Here is a 12,493-nt window from a genome sequence, read left to right as displayed (position 1 = left end):
AACACAGTCTGGGATCAGCACCAGGAACAATGTACAGAGGGAGGGGAAAAAAACAACCAAATAACTTTTCCTGCATCTCTTGTATTTCTCTACTTTTTCCTAGAACAGATTTTTGGTGTGAACAATGTTGTAGAAAACAAAATAGTATGTGACAGAAGTCAGGCAAAGTCTGACAAAACCATTCATTTCTGCAGGTATTTTTTGATTTTGTGAATGTATCTTAAACGCTGTAACAGGCTGCCTGTATCAGAATCACACTGCTTTTGGCTTTTGGTAGTTCAAAGATATGGACTGACCAAAATTAATACTGAAAACAAAATCTCCAGGAGGCATAAAAGGCATTTCTGAAGTTGGACATTTACATGGTATTACTACAGTAAATGTGGTTGCTGCATCTTACATAGAAGCGACACAACACAAGTGGGCACAAGAAAAGAAAATAAAAGTGCATCTGATTTGGGATTAACTTACACACACAGCAGAAACTGGGCAGTAGCTGATATGGAGACGAACTCCAGAAAAAGCAAAGACCTGTTGCTCATAACTACCTGAAAGTGTGTGATGGTGAAATGCGAGACCTGGGGATGGTGATGAAAGAAACAATTCTACAGAAATGGAAAAGAACATCAAGCGTTGATTCTCACTTGGTTTGTTTTTTAATCTGTTGTTTCAGAAGGGTCAGGACGTTAGGTTTAAAAGCAAGAAGATACGGAAGGCTACACTGCAGTATTTTTCATTTCAGATCACAAACAGGAGCTGTGACCGCTAGTGTTCTGCAGTCATTTGCATGGTAACACATACTGCTGTTTCTCAGAGATGAGACACAACTTTCTGTTGAGGGGAAAAATGTATATACGCATTTTCTCTTTATCACATATGATAGAAACCTTTAAGGGAAGAACAAACTGTTTTTCCCTTGAGTCAAAGTCAGAGTCATTTGAGAAATCAAATGACTATGTTCCTCTGGTTGCTGTGCAACTTGTGAGCATCTTAAAAGTGCCTCCTCTCTGCCTAATAGCTCATTTATAAAATCTGCTTTCCAAATTGCATCTGATGTTAGTTCTTCAGATGGAGAGAAATTCACACATCATGAAAGCACAGCTTTAAAGATCAGGTTGGCATAAGGCAGCGGAAATGGAAAAAGCCATTACATTTTCCAATCAAGCCCATCTCAACATCACTAAAAATGGCCTGGGGGAAATTTAAGCACACCACACTCAAAAAAGCCCTCCTAATGTCATAAACCACCAAATGTTGCCATTATTAAAGATAAGTCTAAGCACTTACCACTGCAGGATTTCACTAACTCGTCTTAGTAAAACTCATTAATCACAGTGTTAAAATTAGTAAATACTACAGCTTAGCTTCCACATGGCACAAAGACTACAGCTGGCTGAAATGCAATGTTTTCAACCTGCAGAAACACTGCAATTATCTGTCTACTTCCCTGCATACTACTGCAAATGTCAGTCTCATCTTTGTTTCTAGGTGTTGTTACCAGAACCCATTGGCTAAACCACTGATGGCTCAGCTCCTTAAAGACTGTCCAGCACTAGTGAGGCTATAGCAATACACATAACATTCAAAACAGGGAAAAGCTCATCTCTAGCCTTTTTTAGGTGTGAAATGGCCTGAAATTGTAATAGAATTGTGGGACTTTTGTTTTCATTTATAATTTAAAATTTATTTACAAAGTTTAGGAAACAACCTTATTTTTATTTTGCAAATAGGCGAAACTGAGATCTGGAAAAGCAAGCTGACTTCTCCAGTATCACTTATTTGAAGGCCTTTCCTGAATATAAGTTCTGTCTCAATGTAAGTATGGTCCCAAAGGCGTTTTTCATCTTTTTTTTCAAAGCCTTTTCTTTTTGCTGTAGGTAGAAATACTGCATATCACAGTCTTTTATCATTTCACATGAACATACCATATGTGACAGGACTTGATATCAGTTAAAGCTTCTGCACAGTGAAAAGGGAAGATCTTGACCGTTTAAAAAAAACTACACATTGTTCCAGTTTTGTAGGTGGTCCACAATCAGTGGCAGATGTTCTGTACCAGGTGCTCTGTTTGAGAAGACGAGTATGAGTTGTATTTCTGTATTTCTTCAGCAGCTAACAGGCAGGGCTCCTTCTCATTATCTGACGAGAAGAACCTGTCCTTAGCTGAAGATGCAGTCATTCAGTGAGCAATAAGATGCAATTCAGAGTGCCTTCCTTGTAAGGACAACGCTGTTCTGTGGGCAAGACGCTTCGTCTAGCCTCTGAAAATGGAGATAAATTACTCCATCTTTTGAAGAAGTGAGATCAGCAACTTCACTCATGATTGGGAAACTACTGAGGGCAGAAACTACTGCAGTATGAAGTCTTCTGTGTTCTTTCCTTTCCCTTTTTCCTTTCAGTCCTGCCAGGCTGTAACATTTGGCTTGCATCTGGATTGTGCAATTAGAGAATTTCATTCTCAATGTTCATCATACTCATTGTCACCTGATTCTCTACCAAGGGGAATGTTTTTAAGGGAAAACAGCAGCTGCTGGATGGAGTATCTTTTTCTTAATATCTAATCTTAACTGATGTTTTAATGTCACCTATATTTTATTTCTTGGGAATTAAATGCTTTCTGCAAGCTGTGCCATTAATATAAATATCAAACACAGAAATTATATTCTACCCCCCTCCCCTTATCTATGGGGAAATCCCTTATCTCTCACAGTCAGAAGTAATTTAGGATCAGACACAGATGGGCTGAGATGTGAATGCCTCGGGGAGCATCTGAAATAGCTCCCTGATAGACATCACAGGGGCTGAGCACAGTATCTCTCTGTGTTTATTCTGATTATCGTGACGGCTGCCAACAGGCTCTTCTGTTTGGAGTTTGTTGGAGTTCTTTTCTGTACTCTTGCTGCAGACAGCGATAGTGAATGCTCTTCATAGATGAATAAGCACTAATTTGTAACTGCAGAGCCCTGCATTAATAAGCAGGACCGAGTTCTTCTGTTAGTCAGCTACATCAGCTCCCAGTGAGGTTAACACTGAGAGCCAAATGTGGCATGAGAGCCATAAAATTAACTTTGGTCTCCCTGTCTGACACTTACATTGATAAGTTAGACTTCACCAATAGTGCTACACCCCACAGCAACTACCCAAAACACAGCAGCTGGATGCAACACTTTTTGAAGAGTTAGCTGCATTTGGGGTTATTGCTATTTTATATACTACAAGTTACTTATTATAAACATTATATTGCACTACATTAAATTACACTATATTACAGTATTATGTTATGACTATATTCCATAGTAATTATCCAAAACATGGCAGCTGCATAGCGGCAAGGTTCCTGTGTTTGACGGTATTATTATTTGCACTGTCCTTTACAATTAAAGTTATTCTAGCTTTGAAAAGGCAGACTGTCACACAAACTGAGCTGGATTTTGCAGTCTGCGTGACAGTTGGGTAAATGCAGCGTCTGATGTAGTGGCATTAAGTATATATTTTAGCTAATTCTGTAAGAAATGTAGGATTCCTGTGAATCTAATTATATCATGAAAAAGATAAATGCCATTGCCATTCTCCACTCACTGCACGTCCTGCCAAGTGCCGTATGCTCTCTCCCTGGGGCAGTCATCAGAGTGAAGATGTCTCTGAGGACACACACAGCCCCAGTTCAGGTGAGCAGATGAGGCCAGGCTGTGCAGCAGGACTGTGCCCCTCTTAGCCCATACTGACACAGCTCTGGGGAGCATATCATTCTCCTTCGCTTCCAAATCCTCCAGACGAGCCTGCACGAGTAGCACGATGCATTTCCATGCAACAGAAAAACTATTCTGCCTCCATTTTCTAACCAAGGAGAAGAAAGGAAAGGTGATTGTTGTATCAGTTTGAAATTCCAGCGGCAATACTCAAAAGAGTTACATTTCTAAATTAGCTCAAAAGCAGAAGAGAGAAACTATCTGTGGCCTCATTTGAAGCCTGCTGCTGAACGCAAGCGAGCCCTGTGAGATCTGATATTCTATGTAAGAAATTCCAGCCCCTCCAGTGTGCAGCGTTGCAAACAGTGAGATGAATAAGAAAATACTCTTTCTTAGCACTTTTTTTTTAAAGTTCAACCTTGTTAATGACTGCAAAGTTATTTACATTTTGCTGCTAAAGCATGAACTGCAGAGGGTAAACACCTAATGGTTGTTCATCCCGTTAATTAAGTACTTTCTGCAACAGAGAAAAAAGCAAAAAATGAAACAAAGAAGCCTGGAGGGGAAGCTGGGTAACTCAGCCATAGCTACAGACTGTAGTTCAACATTCTCCATCAGGCACTTCCAAGAGATCATATTTTTCTGTGTGTTTTTTTTTATTTTTTTTCCCCTCAGGAAATTACAGGATGAATATCCTATGAAAACACAGCTGCTATTCACATGTATGTTACTTCAAACAGTGAAGCACTGATGCAAATCCAGTCATTTCTGTCATTAGAAGATCACTAGCTCAGCTGGAAGAGTCCTTCAGGAAAACCTGGTGCTACCCAAATCACTCAATCCCTCTGCTGGTGGATAAAACAAACTCCAGATCCTCCACAGATGAACATATGGCCTTAAATTATACAGAATTTTGTTTAATCTGTTCTTAGAATATTTTAAGTGACGATGACACATGAATCTTAACTAAAGGTCTCTCATTCATAACATGTCTTGATGGTAGCAGACATGAACTGAGTTCAAGCTGTAGCAGCTAGTAAGTCCCCTGTGATGTGAATGCTAGCAAAAGGTAAGACTGCACGAGTGCCAAAAACCTGCTACCATTCCATCAAGATTCATAGTTTTCATGAATTTATGTTGGATTGGTTTAAACATTTAAAGAGAAGAGGCCCTGTATATTCTAAGAGGAAGGTAAGACCCAGTAAATCCTGGGTGCCCACACACAGAAGAAGCAATTAACAAAATATTTAAGCTTGACATTAAATTCATCTCTTCTCAGAGTGTTCAAATGTGTGTTTAGCTATAGATTTGTATTTATGGCTTCTGCCAGCAGGATTTAAGTGCAGGTGTAAATCCAGCCTTGAATAAAGGCGAACTGCTGAACAGTGCTTCTGGAGACAAGCTGTTACCAGCAACCTCAGCACAGCTCTTCTGGGTCAAAGCCTGAGCACAAGCCCAAACGAAAGCACAGAGCTTTCTAGCAGGAAAAGAAAAAAAATCAGTATGTATTTTAGCAGATAGCAGAATGCAGCTGATAAATAAATTCACGTAGAATTATCCCAGCAAATATTTCAGAGTAGAGTTGTGTTGCAAAGGTTAAGCAGGCACAATTCAGATTCCAAACAGAGTATGCTACAGTGTGCAACTAAGAGAGGGTCAGTTAATCCACAACACGCTAACTGCTCTCCCAGAGCCAAACAGACTCCTCATACAGGAGCACTGAAAAACCACTCAGGCTAAGAACTGCTCAGAGGCAAGTCTTGCAGACTTTCTTATGTCCTCTTGCAGGTAGCAAGTTACAGGTCTTGCAGATGAACACTGGGAGCTCTCGCAGGCTTTAGCTGAAGTGGAGAAGATACTGACTTTTAACTAAAGGGTTGAGTTTATTCTCCCTAGTGAATGTTTAACATTTATATTAAAAAAGTGGTAAGTAAAGCGAACACAAGAATTTTAAAAGTCATTCACAAGTATTTTTAAACACATGCCTACTTTACCCTATTAGTGTTAATAAAAACTTCTAAAAACATTTTCTATTTTTTTCCTTTCTAACCTGAGAAATGTCTGTGCTGAAACTATTTAACTTTGGTTTCCTTTTTCTTTCTACCTTACCTTCTTCTCCAATATCCAGGAGAGACCAGCATATTGAAAACACTTCTTGCACCCTTGGGAACCTCTGAAGTCTTGCTCTGTTTCTGAGTGATGCCACTGCCATGGGTTGAGGAGTACATACTCTGTGCTCAAGGATGTTTACCAAGTGGCCAGGGATTGTGAATAAAGAACAAGAATGCAAAAATGGCAATCTCAGCTTTTAACTGCTATTTTGCAGAAGATCTCAGCTGGGGGGATTATGGTTGACCCATCCATCCATCTCACTTTCCCTGGAGTGAAGAACTGTGGTGTAACCATGTCTCCAGTCACAGAACATCTGGATGATGATGGATCTGATGCATACATAAGAGGCATAAGGGGAGTAGGATCTCAGTTCTTTTGTTTGTGGACTTTCAAACCACTCTTCACTGAGAGACAGAAGTGAAGATGAAATTCATAGAAATCAGATAATTAATAATGCTCATTTCTATATACAAAAGGGAGACTATACAGAGTTTATTGTTCTGGGCTATCATTCAAAGTGAATATGAAATAATAAGATATACTTACTTGAAGACTGATATAAAGCTGTTTCTGAAAGCCATTCTAAACTTTCAGACAAGGTACAACTGAGCACTTTGCTTACAAATACCAAGAATGTCACTTTTCCTCTCCAGTTTCTGTTGTCTATAGAAAGCCAATAAATCACACCCTGTACTTTAACTTTTGGCTTTTCGGGCCTCTTCTCTTGCTAGCAAGAAGACTGATGGGATACATGAAGCTAAGGGAAATGACAAACACAATAAATCACTCCTGAATGCTCTTAAAACAGTGACAATCCCTTTAGCTTTCAACATACTTCCTGTCTTTGTCCAAGAGATCATTTAAGTCAGAGGCACAAGGCACCAAAAATGACTTCAAGAACGATCCAGGCATTTATTGCCTGATTCACATTACACTAATTCAAACAGAGTCCTTGTCCTTGACTGACATAACAGTCTTATGTTGTTTTTTAAAATCTCTGCATGACAAGATTAGTCAGAGATGATTTTGCTGTCAAAAGAGAGTCTTCTGCAGTTCTGTTCTGTGACAGCTGCAATATGCGCCTAACCTTCATCAAGTTAGAACATTTTGGCGTTACGTGAATAATATATCAAATAATACTGTTTCTTCAAATAAACATTCAAGTCCACTTTGTCAAACTGATGAACCATCAGACCTCTGAATATTTATTCTCCTTCTTTCAAGTCTGGCAAGAAGTCACACTTAAGCACTACTACTTCTCATTTTTGTAACACAGTGCAGCTGTATGGTTAATTTCCATGCTAATTTCCAAAACTGAATAAATAAATCTGACGACACAGCCCATATAGCAGTGGCTCCTGGATACACACAGAAAAATCTCGTCTTAAGGGTGCAAATGCAGATAGGTCTCCCCATCAGTCATTTCAAAGTCCTCCTCTTGAGACTGTTAATAGCAGCTCTGTTAGTACCCCATACATGGAAGATGTTGCAATGCGGTCATCAGTTTGATTGGACTGAGACTGAGAAAAAACAGCTTCCTTTAGCAAAGGCCACTGTTCACACATCAGATGGCAACTTAGCTGCACACAATAATGAATGAATGCTGATGGAAAATGGAAGGTGATAGATGAGCACTGAGTGTTCCAGAAATCCCTAAACCTATGCTCAGGTTTATGGCGTAGGATAGAGCTGGAAACAGCATAGCTGCACCATCCTCAACATTCCCTCTGAAGGATACAGCTCTTTCAGGTCATGAGAAAAGGAAAAAGCTTCCACAAGGAGCAGCTTTGCCTGCCCCATCTAGTCCTAATAAAGATCTTTTCATGATGTTGTATGATTTCATTCTACAAAATTGGAAGTGCAAGCCTTTTTATTAATCTCTTCTGAGTTCTACAAGCTCACTGAAGAGCTCTCTTTTTATTGTGCTCTTAAAGAGTGTAATAAAAATATTCAGCCCTGTATCATACTGCCAGTCAGTGTGGCAAGAAAACAGACAATGCCATGGGAGAGCAACTCAGCACTGGCTGCAAGCAAAGACTGGATCTTGACTATCCGTCAGGATACCTGAATGGCTTTCAAAACAGGTAAACAAGCTGCAGTAAACGAGCTTTGATTTTCATAGCCCTTGCACGGCGTTTTTCACGCATCTGTGATATTTTTAAAAGCTCCTGTTACACACTAACTGAAGTGCCCTTAGAAATTCACCAGGTTTATGCACAGTCCCAGGAGAATGATGCTGTGCTTCTAACTGCAGCTACACAGCTGAAAGTCAAGACACAGCTAAAAAATATGTGGCATGGCAGGAATGATTATTCATTCACTCCAGTACTGTCTCTCAGGAGGTACTCGGCTATGTAAATGACTTCGAAAAAAGAACTAGAACTTCTGAAGCTCCATCCTGAAGAGAAAACAGCAAAGAGCACTGTTTCTGAATTAGAAAAGCAAACAATTCCATTTCTTTTCTGTACTTAGAGTACAGTCAGTAAAAGAGACCAAGGTAACAGTTTCTGAGAGGGAATTTCATGCAGTCCTTTGATGTAATGCAGTGAAAGTGCTAAGGAAAATGGTCTCAGATAAAATACATTTTTTCTGAGCGCTTTGTGTTGTGCATGTTTCTTACAGATATATCAATTGAACCAACTACTAGTACTGGAAAAATAGAAAGTATTAAAACCCCACCACTGTGATGTTTTGAAGATGTGATTGACCTGTGATGGAGATCAGGAAAGTCGAAATACGGTGAATACATATTGGTGCTATTGTGGTTATCAGATTGTTATATACACTTCATGCAACTTTCAACTACACCTCAAGAAGTAATCTGCTATTTTAGACTTGATTAGTTGCTGTACTATGGTTGCTTTACAGTACTTTGGCAATCTAAAATACATTGAAGGACACAGAAATTATATCTGCATTCAGCCTGTTTCTATTATTTAATACAGTGACAGCACACTGTAATACAACTGTGCTTTAAATGACTATCAAGATCTTAAGACATGACTTTCCTCATCTTTTCTTAGAAATCCAAACAAATTAACAAATGCAGAGCTAACGTGGTGCCAGAACAACATAGTGAACATTGATCCCCAACAGCTGAGCTGTGCCTTTTTGTGTTAAGCTTTCAGCACCTTTTTTTCTTCCAAAATTAGTCATGAGTACAAGAATTTCAAGCTGGGGAATGTAAGATGGAGTACAGTCCTGCCAAAAAGGACTTGGGTGAACTGGTGGGTGGCAAGCTGGCCGTGAGCCAGCAATGTGCTCTCAGCACAGAAAGCCAACCATAACCTAGGCTGCATCAAAAGCAGCAAGGCCAGAAGGGCGAGGGAGGTGACCTGCCCCTCTGCTCTGCACTGTGAGACCTCACCTGGAGTGCTGCATCCAGATGCGGAGTTCTCAGTACTCAGGAGAGACGTGGAACTGTTGGAGTGCATCCAGAGGAGGGCCACAAAAGTGATCCCACGGATGGAAAACCTCCCTGCGAGGGCAGGCTGACAGCTGGGGCTGTGCGGCATGGAGAAGGGAAGGCTCTGGGAGACCTGAGAGGGGCCTTCCAATGTCTAAAGGGGGGCTCTAAGAAAGAAGGGGACAGACTCTTTAGCAGGGTCTGTCGTGATAGGAAAAGGAGAAATGGTTTCAAACTAAAAGAGGAGAGATTTAGTCTGGATGTAAGAAAGAAGTTTTTTACAATAAAGGTGGTGAGGCAGTGGCACAGTTTGCCCAGGGAGGTGGTGGAAGCCCTGTCACCAGAGACACTGAAGATAAGATTGGACCAGGCTCTGAGCAACCTGATTGAGCTGTAGATGTCCCTGTTCATTGCAGACGAGTTGGACTAAATGATCATTAAGGATCTCTTCCAACTCAAACGATTCTATGAAGATAAATCCCTTGTACTACAGAGCATTTATAGGAAAGCCTACTTTTCTCTTAGTACAAGAATTCATATGATCTCATGAAGATTATTTCTTCCAAAAGTGGAACTGAAGAAGTCTGGTTTTCACGGCCTGCCTGGGGGGATGCTTACATGGCAGTAGTACTTACCTGGATGGAGCCTTTGCAATGAGGCCAATGTTAAAAGTACTGAACCAATGCAGTTTCCCTCACCAACCAGCCCTTGATCAGTCTTCTGTGAAGACTGAGGTGCTTGTGCCAGATTAAGATACGAAGTTTCATGTACCCTGAACATGCTCATTGGATTCCAACCAGGGAACAGGGAGCTGTATTGATGGCAGGGGAGACTGCTAATTACTTGCTAAAATTAACATACAAGAGCAGATTTTTCTCCAACAGTTAGGTGCCAAAACATGCAGATAATTTAACAGTGGAATTTCAAACTGCATCAGCAAGATAAGCATCTAATCTCCAACAGGTTTTAAGCACTTACCCAGATTATTCTGTTTAAAATCTGATCTCCTACTAACCTGCAGATTTAGCAACTAACTAGCTTTGAAAACCTTTCCACCAAGGATTCCGTTTGGAGCAAGAACTATCAATAGGTGTCTAGGTGTCATCAAGACTTTTTTTCTGTCCTGTATCTTCACTTGCTCGAGATCATCAACCTGCACCAGGACTTCGAAGGCTGCTATTTTTCTGTATCTGGAGCAAAACTGGCACCTACTTTTCAGTATCAATGTGCAAAGGAAACAAAAAAAGGCACAGTAGTTTCAGCTCAAATGACCTGGAGAGAAAAACACTGAATAATGTCTGGTGAAAAGTACTCTGAATTCCCAGTCTACTGATGCTAATACAAAGCAAGAGTAAGTCTGAGTGTACTCTCTACTCCAAAATGTACAGTATAGCACCTCCATCCAAAGGCAATGATCTGTTTACCAACTCCCTTTAAAAACAGCTTCACTACAAAAAATCTAGAAGTTGAACATACCTGCTTGATTAAGCTGAAATTGAATAGATTTGTATTTTGTGGGATTTTTTGACATTTATTTCACTCAAAAAGAAAAAGCTGCAGAAAATTTTCTCTTGCAATTCATCTAAAATCAATGTGAGATCACACATTCCTTATGTTGAATATAAAGAACTGCCAACTGCGGTAACAATTTACAGTCCCAGAAAATAACTCACATTCACTCTGGATTTTCATCTATTGCTATTGGAGATTTGACTTGTAAGGTTGTCAATGCTAAGATATAAAATAATTCTGCGGAACAATGATCTTCTACAAAGTCTGCCATTTCTGCAGAACTGCCTTTCATTAAACCAGTCTTGTTTCCATTTCCTACCTTGTCCCTCACAAAAATTCTCTTAGTCTGATACTTTTCAGTCATGATTAAAAGGCATTTCTCAGTGTCTCCCCACTAAATATTTGTACTCTTTTTTTTTCTTTTTTTTTTCAGAAGCTGGCAGTGACATTCGTATCTTGCTTGGTATTTTGTATTGGACTAATTAAGACTATGAAGAAACTACTGCAAGATTTTGTTGCATAAAAACATAATGCTTCAGGCTGCATAAAACGCTTGTGAATAAGCAGATAGGATGAGTGGTTCAGTAGTGCTGGTTCCCTAAGCACCTTCATTCTGTCCCTGCCCTGGTAACAGCATTAGCTGGCAACACAGTTTGTGCTCATTTGCTATCATTCATGTGCTGGAATTGTCATGAATATCCCACAAAACATGGAACTTGTCCATATGTTTGGAATTCAGTCAAGTATATCCACCCCCATCTCCCTGAAAATAAAATAAAAGGATGAACACTGTCAAGCAAGCAAGCTTATATTAAGAGTTTGTTACATGACAATAAAAGAACCTCATGACTGTTCAGCACTACATCTCAAATACAGTGAACCTCTTCCAACTTATGATATCTTAATATGAACACAAGACGAGGGGAAGTCACAAATTTGTGCTTGGTGTCAATAGTGAGCCAGAACTCTGACACAATACCAAACTGTGCAGTGCTGGAGGTGTCCTGCTGCTGAAGGGCCCACATGAGGGTTATGTCTGCGGCTACCTGGACAGTAAAAAAGAAGCATTTTCCTGACCTTTTTAGATTCAAGGAATATCTGAACTGATATACTACACTACAATTCTCCAGACTAATTCTTCACTACTTGTTTGTGTCCCTAATGCACTTATGGTGTTACCTAGAACTGTCAGCTGGCATTAAAAGCAGAAATTGACATGAAGAGCAGTGAGGCCAGTGACACTATACTGAAATAGACCAGCAAGAGCAGTAAGTGACCACATGTTACATTGTAGAAAGCCTGAGGCTTCACCTCCAGTTTGCTGCAGCAAGAGGCTGGCACTCAAGAGGCGAAACGGACAAAAGGGAACAAAGGAAAATCTGCATCTTTCACTCCTTGACTGTTTTACCTCAGGTGACAAGAGCAGCCTTTCTGGGAGGGGGAATGTATCTTATCAGACTGTTCCCATCTGGGTCAATGTATAAAAAAATAAACCCTCAAATACAGGGAAAACAGTGAGAAGAATAATGTGCAAGCTTTTCCACCATTCCTGTCACCCTCCAGACACAGAAAAATGTAATAGACATTGAAATTCACTTCCTCAACCAAGCAAACCAAATTCCTCTTTCAGATAACCTACGAACATTACTGGCCAATAGCAATATATCATCTATTAAACTCTGTCCAGGTTTGGAAAGAGAAAGAAATTCCAGAGCCAACTAATGAAACTGTGTCAGCATTCTCTCTGGGTTCATAGCCTTTATTGAATCAACTT

At 40.0% G+C, this 12,493-nt stretch overlaps 1 protein-coding gene across 1 annotated transcript in view; it reads right to left on the bottom strand.

Moving 5' to 3' along the window:
* Window positions 1-12,493, bottom strand: part of TRPC5 (transient receptor potential cation channel subfamily C member 5) — a 61,472-nt gene that overhangs the window by 32,044 nt on the left and 16,935 nt on the right. The gene's annotated exons all lie outside the window — the stretch shown is intronic.

Source organism: Centrocercus urophasianus, unplaced genomic scaffold, assembly GCF_019232065.1.
Source record: "Centrocercus urophasianus isolate 14NV4802_14NV808 unplaced genomic scaffold, USGS_Curo_1.0 seq_24, whole genome shotgun sequence".
Lineage (NCBI taxonomy): Eukaryota > Metazoa > Chordata > Aves > Galliformes > Phasianidae > Centrocercus > Centrocercus urophasianus.
The sequence above is the reverse complement of the archived record's forward strand: the minus strand, read 5'-3'. Positions and strand labels throughout refer to the sequence as shown.